The sequence below is a fragment of the Oncorhynchus tshawytscha genome, linkage group LG24 (genome assembly GCF_018296145.1).
Source record: "Oncorhynchus tshawytscha isolate Ot180627B linkage group LG24, Otsh_v2.0, whole genome shotgun sequence".
Lineage (NCBI taxonomy): Eukaryota > Metazoa > Chordata > Actinopteri > Salmoniformes > Salmonidae > Oncorhynchus > Oncorhynchus tshawytscha.
In genome coordinates this window covers 17014249-17027352 of record NC_056452.1, presented here as the reverse complement: position 1 = coordinate 17027352, position 13104 = coordinate 17014249, and positions in this window count along the sequence as shown.

The following is a 13104-nucleotide window of genomic DNA, read 5'->3' as shown; positions in this document are numbered from 1 at the left end:
ATTAATTGATCTGTGCTTCTGTATTAAATCAGCTCTCTTAGTAAAATCTATAATCTATACCACAAACTCAAGACATAGAACCAATTTAACAGACACCTAACGGCCTGCCACTGTTTGTCTGTCATGGCCAGCGCCCCCCAGATAATGATGAATAGTGAGGACGGGACGGGACGGGGGGGGAGAGCCGTGCCGTGTGAGGATGTCAGAAGAGAGCTGTGTCGTGTGGTCTACCACATGCATTAAATTCAAAAGGAGACTGGTGCAAACAAACAAACTCCCACTGATCAATTGTAAGCAAAAAGGAGGGAGGGAAGAACGTCAGGGTCTGTTTGGCATATGTGATCAGCACATTGGCCAAATGATGTCATCCATCAGAACGGACATCGCAATTGGCCCGCTATTTCCTCATCAATCAAACTTGAGGGTTTGTACAGAGGGTAGGGAGGTGTGTGAGAGAGAGGGAGAGAGACAAATGGATGGAGAGACACCAATAAGCTCCAGACTTCAGGAACATCAGCGTGACCTAAGAAGCACAGCAATGCGCTCAGTTAAAGGAGGCCTGTATACCTTGGGCTTTGGAGTCAGTTTGGTACCTAGTACCCTCACTTACCAGGTCTATAGTTTTCAGCGTTGGTACTGTCGATTGGTGTGTATTTGGTACATATTTAGATTTTTTTTTTAAATTCTGTTTTACTATGTTTGACATGGATTTTAAAAAAAATCGGTTGCAAAGTATACATCATATTTCACATTAGCATGTGGTTTTGACTTTTGCCAGGTCATACTGTCAAATGGAATGGGTTCTTAATAACTTAACTAATGTGAAATTCATTGGAGTTGGTTAAAAAGGTTTATTAGTGTATAGAGAAACTAAGTACAGGCTATACTCATGTTATAGTCCGAGTGGGATGTGCATTTGTCTGTTTGCATAGTGGTTGATGTAAAACCCATTTAGACTCATCTAGGCTGAGTGAGTGGGTGGGTGGTCATATCCATAAGAACGATGTATCTGTATATTTGCTGAGGATTTTAGGGGGTTGTGGGTTAACAAACAACTCTCTTGTTTTGTGCAAAGATGTCCCACTGAGCATTTACACACCTTAAATGCCCCGTCAATCATCTCGACACAAAAAAAAAGACGTACACATGTAATGCATTGCTAAAGGAGAGTCGTAAAGAAATGGTTTTCAGTTCGTGTACTACAGTACTTTACTCATTGTTTTGGTAGTATTTAAAGGGATACATTTGGACACATTACAGTTAGATTTAATTCAAGTTTTTTTTTTTGCCTGATTTTCATATGGAAGGTGTTTGACATGTATGAAGAATAAAAGGAGAGAGAGGCGAAGTGAGGAGAGTCAAACAGGATGGGAGGATTAGAGCGAGGATAAGGGAAGCTTGTGAAATATAAAAGGAATTGTGAAATAAAAGGTTAAGGGAGTAACAAGCAGACACACACACATTGTCATTCAACCTCAGCTATAGTGAGTGCTGGCATCCACTCGGGCTGGGAGCGGTTCTAAGAAGGGTTCTATGTGCCAGTTCTACCACAACACCACAGTGGGTCTGCGTTCCATCTTCCATCTGCTTCCCTGCTCATAATCTAGCTCCGAGGCAGCCACCTTCCCCAACATGACTCACACACAGAAACACAGTTTCATCTATGTGCTGATGACGCAGTTCTAGACTTGTGTGAAGCCCACACACACAGTGGGGTTTATAGCTTTACCTTCCTTTTTTTTGACTGATAGAGAGGAGGTAAGAGAAGCGCTGTCCTCTGGAGAGAGAGGCGCCTTAAATCAGTGGTACAACTTTGCACTTTTTTGTATGTGCTTCTGTTTTTCAACGCCAAACTCACCACTGGTGTGCGTGGTCAAAGAGCTCTATTTTCATGTCATCTGACCGTAGCATCGGTTCCAATCCAAGTGGCAAAGGCGTTTATCAAACTCCAGGGAGTGCTATGGTCAGATGACATGAAAATAGAGCTCTTTGGCCACGCACACCAGTGGTGGGTTTGGCGTTGAAAAACAGAAAAGTACCTCAATACCTACGGTAAATTATAGTGGTGGATCTTTGATGTTATGGAGCTATTTTGCTTCCACTGGTCCTGGGATCTTGCTAAGGTCAACGGCATCATTCACTATACCCAGAACCAGGACATTTTAGCCAAAAACCTGGTTGCCTCTGCCAGGAGGCCGACACTTGGCTGCAAGTGGATCTTCCAGCAAGACAATAACCCCAAGCACACATCAAAATCCACAATCCATCTCAGTCTCCGGACTATTGAAAACCTGTGGTTTGAATTGAAGAGGCCAGTCCATCAGAGCAGACTGAAGGATCTGGAAAGACTCTGTATGGAGGAATGGTCTCAGATCCCTCCCAACATGTGTTCTCCAATGTCATAAAACATGTTAGAAAAAAAACTTGGTGTTGTAATCCTCGCAGGGGGAGGGTGCTGGAAAACAGGGGCGCCAATAACTCACCCCTATCTTTGAGAGTTTTTTTATTTATTACTTGTTAGATGAAATCTCTTTCTCTAACCAATTGTGTTATTATTTTGAGCATACAACATAGCTCAGTATTTTTATTGTTCATTTTATACGATCTTTTTTGCTTTATCAATCTTTATCAAAGGTGCCAATACTTATGGACCAGTCTGTAGATCCTTCTCAAGGAACATCAGAGGAACATCAACACTTAAAAGGCATACCAACAGGGGGGTGGAAGAGTGAAGAAAAAGAGGCACATAGATATTACGTCTCTCCTGTCAAAGAGCAGACATGGTGATGAAATGCTGCTATGCTTGCTGCCACAGCCTCCCGGTGACACAAAAAGAGCCAATTGAGTTGTCTGCTCCGTGAGTTCAGAGGTCAAACTCATCCAGTCAGGATGACATAGGCGGCAAGCGGCGGGGTGGAGTCAGGGGGCGAGACCTGTTGATTCGCCGAGCTATGATGGAGTGTGACGCTCGCAGTTGAGCTATGAGGGAAATCAGTGGTGACACGAGGAGACTCGGGGTGGCCGCGTAATTCTGTCACCAGCTGACAACCCGACAGACGCACGGCCCTGAGCGAAAGAGGGAAAGAGAGCGAAGACAGGGAAGGGATAGTGAGAGTTTAAGATGGTGGAAGTAGGTACAAGACAATAGAGCAAGGTGGTGGGAGGATAAGTGTGTGAATAGCTGAGAGGCGTGTGGTCAAAAAGAGTCTCGCTGTATCCAAGGATTCAAGACGCTGAGAATGTTTGTAAATTCAAATAAAACCACCTAGATTAGGTGTCAGAGAAAGGCCCTAGGCCACAGGAAGCTTTGCCCCAGTGATGTACTGGGCCGTACACACTCCCATCGTTTTGTGTTTATACGAGTGTATCGGAGGACTTCTTGGCCTTGAGAATTACATCCGGAAACCTTCATGGAAGCTTTCATGATGAATCAATATAATATTGTTGACATGTAGGCAGTATGACTATGATATTACATCACATTTTGTTTTTTAACTAGGCAAGTCAGTTAAGAACAAATTCTTATTTTCAATGACAGCCTAGGAACAGTGGGTTAACTACTTTGTTCAGGGGCTGAACAACAGATTTTTACCTTGTCAGCTCAGGGATTTGATCTTGCAACCTTTCGATTACTAGTCCAACACTCTAACCACTAGGCTACCTGCCGCCCCAATGGCTGTGGATCAGCCATTTGCAATTCTGCTTGTACATATTTTTCCATTCCTACAAATTTTATATACTAGTAGTAGTAAATATATATTTTTCATATCAGGTACACTGTTACTGTCCCTGAGACTTTACTTTATTCTACAACACAGTTACAGACAATAGCTTTATTCATCCACGCCCAAGCACAGAACCATCACAGCTAAGCAATACAGTCAAACAATTATTTTGATTTATGAAGAGAAAAGACCTTACACTGTTTTCATGTGTTTGCTTTCTATAGTTTATCCGTACAAACCTCACCCAAGCCCATTTTCATGGCCAACAAACATGGTGCTTGTGTGTGTGTCTGTCTGCCTCCTCTCCCTAGTCACTTTATGTTTGCTTATTCATATCTTTGTTTTGGGCGCTCTTTTTCCCTTTTGATATTTGTCAATATGGGCTTGACCTCAACAGACAAACCCTCCTCTCTGATGTTCAACCGGCAATAGCCTTGAAAACAGACCTTTAAATTAAACGAGGGAGAACACAGATTGTTGTATAATTCATCCGGTCCCCCACAGAGAATCCTCTGTGCCATCGTGTTACTGTCTAGATTAGAATTTCCTTTTGTTGCCAGTGCTTGTATGATACACAATGTGGATCCTGCCAGGGCCCAGTAAATTACCTCTTTAAACATTAATTTGCCTTAACCAAGAAGAGAGGAGGAAGAGAGGAAAAAACGTGATTTTATATACAATGAATAAGTTAATAAAAAGGGGTTTTCCCCATGCACATGTTTTCCCCCTTCTTCTCTGCATACTTTCATCATTTAGAAAATCCCCCCACAAAATAGAGAGGGGGGAAAAAACTACAGAAAGAGACTGAGAATGTGTGCGTGTGCAGACGTACAACAACAACAAAAAAGAGAGGGAGAGGAGTGGAACGAATTGGAGGTAGGGGGATGAGAGAGGGAGAGCGAGAGAAAGAGCGAGATGAGCTCTTGGAATGATGCGCCTCATAGGCCTCGCTCGTGCCTCCCAAAATATCCAGCCCTGAAAATGTAAAAGCCAGGCGGCGACGGACGCCATTCCCCAGAGAGGCTCCACTGGTATCATTAGCGAGGGAAACGGCGGGCTCAAGTGGCGTACAAACTTCAGCAAAACGTCAAGAGAGAGAAACGCACACGCAGAGCAGCTCTTTTTCTCCCCTTCTCCCTTTTTCTTCACTCTCCATCTCTCTTTTTCGACTTCTTTTTGGTGTGTTCAGACTCACACTCTCAACCAAATTAATATTTCTGAAAATAAAAGCCAGGACAACTTTAAACCAGTGAAAAGAGAGGAGAGAAGAAAGGAAAAGAGAGAGGGAAGGAAAGAGCGATTGGGTTGGGTTTGTGTCTTTGCTGTGAAGTCGAGTCCCTCTCTTCCTGCTCCTTTTGAGATCTGCGGTTTCCGTCGTCTATACCTCTCTGACTCATCTCCACACTATGGATAGGCCTAATAATGAAAGCAAAGCAGATTGGCCAACTCATTAGGTTGTCAGGACAGCTCATGAAAATGAGGAAATTAGGAAACGTGTACCGCAGCAGTTGTATCCGAGATTTACATACAGTTTGTCTCTTAAGCAAAATCCTGATCGACCTTCATCTATGGGGTATGGATTGATTGTATGATGAGTTACAAAACATTACACACATACGCACACACACACACACACACACACACACACACACACACACACACACACACACACACACACACACACACACACACACACACACACACACACACACACACACACACACACACATCAAGTTTAAACACTATACAATTATAATATCTCAAAAAACTGAAGGTTTAGACATTCTACAATCCATCAATAAAGTCTCACAAAAACCAGCTGTGTTAGAACGTGACCCTGTTACTAGGCAGGGATAGGTTAAACGCACAACGTGACCCTGTTACAAGGCAGGGATAGGTTAAACGCACAACGTGACCCTGTTACAAGGCAGGGATGGGTTAAACGCACAACGTGACCCTGTTACAAGGCAGGGATGGGTTAAAAGCACAACATGACCCTGTTACAAGGCAGGGATGGGTTAAACGCACAATGTGACCCTGTTACAAGGCAGGGATGGGTTAAACGCACAACGTGTTCCTGTTACAAGGCAGAGATGGGTTAAATGCACAACGTGACCCTGTTACAAGGTAGGGATAGGTTAAACGCACAACTTGACCCTGTTACAAGGCAGGGATGGGTTAAATGCACAACGTGACCCTGTTACAAGGCAGGGATGGGTTAAACGCACAACGTGACCCTGTTACAAGGCAGGGATGGGTTAAACGCACAACGTGACCCTGTTACAAGGCAGGGATGGGTTAAATGCACAACTTGACCCTGTTACAAGGCAGGGATGGGTTAAACACATAAATTGACCCTGTTACAAGGCAGGGATTGTCACAGATCCCTCCGGAACTTTCATTACGCATTGTTCCCATGTCCATTGGTGGTGTGAGTACCTATGCGTTGGTGCAGCTGTTATGCTGCGTGCTATATATTTTGTGTATTATGGGTATGGTCCCATGTTGTTCAGCGAGGTTTACCCTCGCTCTTTTGTTTGGGTACAGCCCAGTGTTTTTGTATTCGTGTTTTGTTTTGGGTGTATTAAAAACCCCTATTGTGTATTCCTGCGCCTGTCTCCAAAATCCTTTATACCAGCGTGACAGCGATGGGTTAAACAATGAAGTGCAATCAAGAGCAATCCAGCACAGCCTCAGATGATTGGTTTCAAACTGGAGCCAAATATGGGCTTTCTCCATGGTACAGTCTGTCAGAGCCATAATTACAAGTTAGAGTTAAATAAACAAACAGCTGTAGTCCGGCCGCCCATTTAGAAGCTATTTGGTTTGTGCTGTCTGAAGATTCTGCTGCCCGCTGCCACAGTTCTGGAAGGCATAGGAGAACAAACACACTGTATACACACTGGCTCAGCTCACATCCATTCATTCATACATGTATAGTATAGCTGCTACTATGCAAGCAGTCATCATATGTACTAATGATATATCTCATAAATAGATCAACATAAATATACAAACACAGACTCAGACATATTACGACTGTACATATAATTTCAGTTGTATATAGACACATTCTATAGACCTGAAAGACATGGCTATAATTGGTTGGGCCCGGTTTCTAAAAAAGGGCGGAAATGCTGAAATAAATACACAATCTGTCGACCAAACTAACAATTTACCCTTCTTCTTTTATAGGGCACTTCAAAAAAGATTCGGCGAGCCTCTGGGCTAACCAATGGTACTGAGTGGTGCTAAACTTGGAATGTGTCAGGTTTTTTTCCCCACTCCCATTTTAGAACAGAGGGAACAAGAGAAGGAAGGAAGAGAAAAGGGAGAGGGAGAGAGGAGTGCTCTGTGATCAGGGAATTCAGTCCAATAGAATAGAGCATTGTTGCCACCTCAACAAAACACATGTTTGTGGACTTCCACTACAAGCCCAGACAAGATATTGAACACTGTCTTCCTCTCTGAAAAGAATTCAGTTCATATGTTTAAATCAAATTTACACTGTTTGGGGTCCAATCTCAGCCCTACAACCAGAGGAAATTAGACCTGGTTAGACCCAATGGGCATCACTCAAAAGGTCAAAGGTCACAACTCACTATTTCATAGTCATTCAACCGGCTTTATTAGCTATAGTTAATGCACTGATCACGTTAACGTTGTCATATTATTGGTTTGTGCTAGAATATAGTGTGGGAAGCCAATCCATTAGATAAGCCCAACAGTAATAGGCATCGGTATCAAAGGGAAGAGTTAAACTGTGGCTGCTTGGATATGCTCTCTGCTGTTTATTGTTTAAAGTGGAGCTTTATGCACAGGAGGTGATACCAACACACTAACAATCCCTTTCAACACAAGTGGGGCTGCATGACATCAAATGTGTATATTAACTAACCTCTCCACAAACCAAGGTAATTCATCTTCAGTGCGGTGTGTTTGGGTGTGTGCCCATGTGGGTTTCAGAAAGTGATTTTATGTAGTCTAAAAACAAAACTGAAGTGAATAAGTCCACACCATTTTTTAACTCAGTGCTCCTTAGATGTGATATTTTCCTAGTGACTTTTCTCCCTTACCCCGAATTTGCATTCAAATGTCATTTTCTCACCCATTTTTGTAGCCTACAACTACAGACTACAGAAGATAAAGACAATGATATTCTTAAATAAAATACCACACACATCAAAGAGTCATGTTTGAAAAACAAAGAATTCAGTGCCTCCTCAAGAACTGAACAGTAGGCTAGGCCTCCACGACTGAAAGTGATTTCTTGATGTGGCTAAAAAACTTTCCAATTACATGATGACAGCTAACCATAGATTCGTGAAGACTAGCAGCCGAACCTTTCGGCATCTAAAAACAGAAAGACCCAAATCAAAGTCCCCCTTCCACTCAATCACTCTCGCTGCACCTCACAAACACTACTAATCACGTTCCTCCCTCCTTTCCTCCCTCCTGTTTTTGTTGTATCCTTGTGTGAAACATTTTATTTCCTTTGAATGTGCTGTTTAAATGATTAGCACGCCACCTCAGCCGAGACGGCGAGCGACCGTACGAGGAGGGAGGAGAGAAGGGAGAGCGCGTCTCCCGCTGCGCGCACCGGAATGCATGAGCTCGGGCCCGTCACTGAGCTGGAGCGCGATTACCACACATCAACGCATCCTCCCTCCCCGCTCTCAACTTTATTGTACACCTGTCTTTAACTGTGTCCCCTTCCCTTAATTATGACAACTTTGGGTAATTTTTCCGTTAACCTGGGTAGGCCTAGCAGCAGTACAGTCTCCATTGAGACTATTTCCCATGCAGCGCACATGGAGACATTGGGGGTTGCAGATGCTGAAGAATTTGTTTTTTCTTAGTTGTTTCTTCGTGGTTACTAAGAAACCGGACACAGTAAGTGACTATGCCAACATTGTAACAATTCTGAATAATCAGGCTACTTGAAGGAGAGCATTGGATTTTGATCAAATCCTACCAGATCCTACCAAAAGATGAAATAGCCACACTTCCCCAATCGAGATAAATCAACTTCAGAATGCTTCAATGTTATTACCTGGAATGGTTAACTTTCAATATTTACCTTAAACTGCATAGCCCGAATTCAGTGTCACCTTCATTCCATTCAGCAACATCCAATGCATCCAAGGAATGCAAGTTATTATGCAAAAAAAAGTTATGTCCTTTGAGATATTGCATGATCACAAAACAAGATGTGTATAATTATGTAGTCCTATATATTGTGCATTGCTCTGTCTTGGGCACAGTCCCATACCAACTCATTGCAATGCATTAAACGGGCTTCAATTCTCTCTCCATCATTCAATGAATTAGGCTCTGATGCAGTCATCTCCCCCCAATTGATCAGACCGTATGCTTGCCTTTGCTACAAACATCGGCCTACACTCCCATAGTCTATTGAATCCTATAAGAGCTACGTTATTTCACCTAGCCTATAGCGAGCATCAATAATAGCTAAAAAATATATTCTATAGGGAGAAAGACCCTGAAGAGGCACAGAAGGCGCACAACAAAGTACATTATCTAAATAACGTTAGGAATTGCAACAGAAAATACTATATAACACATATAGGCTAGCGCTGAAACAATATAATAACTATTCATTGAGGAAGCCTACAGAAAGCAGTTTGAAGTGTTCTCGGATTGGGCAAATTCCGTGAAAAATAAAACACAGTCGATCTGGCTATCCTATTTCCTATGCTCTCAAAATGCACAAAATAAATTACCATTTTGATAATAAAACCAATATATGGGCTACTGAAAACCACAATAGCCTAATAACAATTGCCTAATAACAATAGGCTAGCCTATTAACGATAATAATATTAACATGCCATTAGAGAGCATTAAACATTGTATTATGTTAGTAAGACTATGGAAACCCTCGGGATGAGAAGCTATTTAAAAAGCTTTTTTTAGGCCATGAAGTCGTAAAATCCATGCAGGTCCCACGAAAGGCAAACCTACAACCATCCTCTCTAAACTCTAACATGGGCTGCAATGATTTGCGATTGCATCATTAATAAATAATCTTAATAAACATATTTACTGCAGGGAAAGTAGCCTAAAATTGGTCAAATGTCTAGGCCTACACTATAATATTTCTCACTGTTAGCCAGCATATTCGATTTCACAAACATGTACACCTAATAATACACCTTTAAAAAAGTGCTTTAAGATTAAAAACATATATCTTTTTAAATGCGCCTGTCCTTAGCGTCAATAGTCTAATAACGTGCAGGCCTAAATTGTATAGCCTACGTTCAAAATTAACAATGAATCGCCATGCCTATTGGCATAGTTTTTGTAGATGTCTTGAGACAGGCAAACAAAGTGATCAATCGTCTCTTGTGATGGAGCTCTGGTGCTGATGCGGTTTCAACGTGTGCATGTCCCTTGTACTCTACCGCCACCCGGTGGTCACAAGGGAGAAACCACTTATTCTCCAAGGAAGCTCGGTTGTCTGTTGTTACACATGAGAGGATGCCTCAGTTCTTATCCTATATCAAATGTGATGATTGTATTTTATAGATTCATCCCATCGGCCCAGAAGGCAAAAATGTGTCTCTTCACATCATTCTCTGTCTCCCCTTCTCCCTTTGTCCAACCTTGACTCAGGGGTAGACGTAACATTGTAGATGTAAATCCGGGACACTCCAATTAGTATGATAAGTTACTTTTCGTATGGTATGTATTAATTTGTGGATGTTCACCATCCATTTTGTATGATGTTACGAATTACAATTTGTCTGATACATTACAAATTGCAATTAGTACTATATGTTGCGAATTTGAAACACATAGGATATGTTATGGATCCCAATTTGTTCTGGCTAATGTTAACTAGGTGGCTAAGTGGCTAACGCTAACGTTAGCTAAGCTTAAGGTAAGGAGTTAGGTTAAAGGGTTAGAGTTAGGGGAAAGGTTAGCTAACATGCTAAGTAGTTGAAAAGTAGCTACAAAGTAGTAAGTAGTGCAAATTTTCTAATTAGCTAAAATGCTAGTTGTCCGTGATGAGATTCTAACACCCCAAACCTTTGAGTTGCTAGATATTCATGTTATACGCACACGCATCCACCCTCCTACTTCCGTTTTTTCCTTAAATTACCTTCTGTATTTTGAACCATACCAAACGTAAGATATCATATAACAGTAATTTGAGTGTCTCGGATTTACATGTACTATGTTATGTCTAGTCTATGAGACCAGGCTGCTTTGTCAGTTGCATGACAGTGAAACCTCTTTATAATGACTAAAATAATTAACTTTCTTACAAGTAGGAAATAATACAATGGAGAAAAAGAGAAATGAACTCCATGTCTGTTTATGCACCACTTCATCATTAAAGTAAAGGCAATGGGAGCCCAATGGGGTAATCTGCATAATTGAATAGAGCAACTATGCTGAGGTAAAGCTGCGGTTTTTCTGTCTGGTGACTCCTGAGAGTCCATTCTTCTCTCTGTACTAACGTCATCATTAGACCCCATTTCACCTGCACTATACATAGAGTAAGCTCATTACTGACAGAAATCTTTTTATTAATGTCCCCCCCCCATTTTCCCGGTCCCCTTCTCATCTTGGTTGGCACAAATTATTCCATTTCAATTTCACAGAAAAAAAATCTGGAGGTAAAATGAAGAACACAGCCAGGGACATGGCCACAGTGTGTACGGCGATAGGCATGCCAAAAGAAAGAATGAAAGAAATAAAAGGGCTTTCTTCCTGTCGATATTTATGCCAACAGCTGTCACAGGCATCGCTCTGTGTGCGTTACGGCATGTGTGTGTGTGTAAATACATATTCATGTTGTACGTGTGTGCGTTTTCATCATGTGTACTGCCCAGCCTCCTCATTTCCTGCTCTTTATTTCAGACCATTGTGATTAGTGATGACAGGTGTAGCCCCTTCACCCCACATCGCTCATATCAGTGTATAAACCTGTATCCTGTCTGTCAGAGTGCTTTTTGGTCCCTCACCACCCCCATGAATCACGCCGTGCAGTGCATGTTGGAGACATAGGCAGAAACATAAATATCTGTGCAGTTGGATGGTCTTTTCTGTTGTTCAGTTGACTCTCCCTGGGTATACCCTGAGGACTAAGCGCATTGTTTCATGAGGAGAGAGAGAGAGAGAACATCTCATCTCCCTCATCTCTGGCAATGTACAGGTAGAGCACGGTGGAAATAAGCAAACCTGGAGAGAGAGAAAGTAGAATGAGGAATAACACAATAGAAACCCAGGGAGGAGGAGAAGATTGGAAAATGTGTTTTTATCACCCTCCATACAGTGTTCATTTGATTTATCACACTTCGTCAAGCCCAGGTGCCGATTTACAGTGTGGACCTTGAAAAGGACAGGGTCAGTTGAAAAAATGTGGGACTACTCAAACATCCGAAAAAGTAATTACCCGGAAATGAAAAAGAAAATAGTAAAAATTCCTTCATCCAAAGGAAATGTGGAAATGACAATTACAGAGAAAGAGAGGACAGAGGGATAACATCATACATTTGACGTCTGTAAATTTCGAGCCTTATACGCAATCCAAATTCTATCAAAAAACGAGAGGAAAAATGTCCTCCTTGAAAGTAATATCAGAATACCAGAACGCCAGACTCTTATGATGCAAGCTACCCAAAGGCATAGATTGAATAAGACATAGACTAGATAAGACATAGACTGGATAAGACATAGACTAGATAAGACATAGACTGGATAAGACATAGACTAGATAAGACATAGACTGGGTAAGGCAGAGACTGGATAAGACATAGACCGGATAAGACATAGACTGGATAAGACATAGACTAGATAAGACATAGACTGGATAAGACATAGACTAGATAAGACATAGACCAGATAAGACATAGACCGGATAAGACATAGACTGGATAAGACATAGACCGGATAAGACATAGACTGGATAAGACATAGACTGGATAAGACATAGACTAGATAAAACGTAGACTGGATAAGGCAGAGACTGGATAAGGCAGAGACCGGATAAGACATAGACTGGATAAGACATAGACTGGATAAGGCAGAGACTGGATAAGACATAGACTGGATAAGACATAGACTAGATAAGACATAGACTGGATAAGACATAGACCGGATAAGACATAGAATAGATAAGACATAAACTGGATAAGACAAAGACTAGATAAGACATAGACTGGATAAGACATAGACTAGGTAAGACATAGACTGGATAAGACATAGACTGGAAAAGACATAGACTGGATAAGACATAGACTAGATAAGACATAGACTGGATAAGATATAGACTGGATAAGACATAGACTAGATAAGACATAGACTGGATAAGGCAGAGACTGGATAATACATAGACCGGATAAGACAT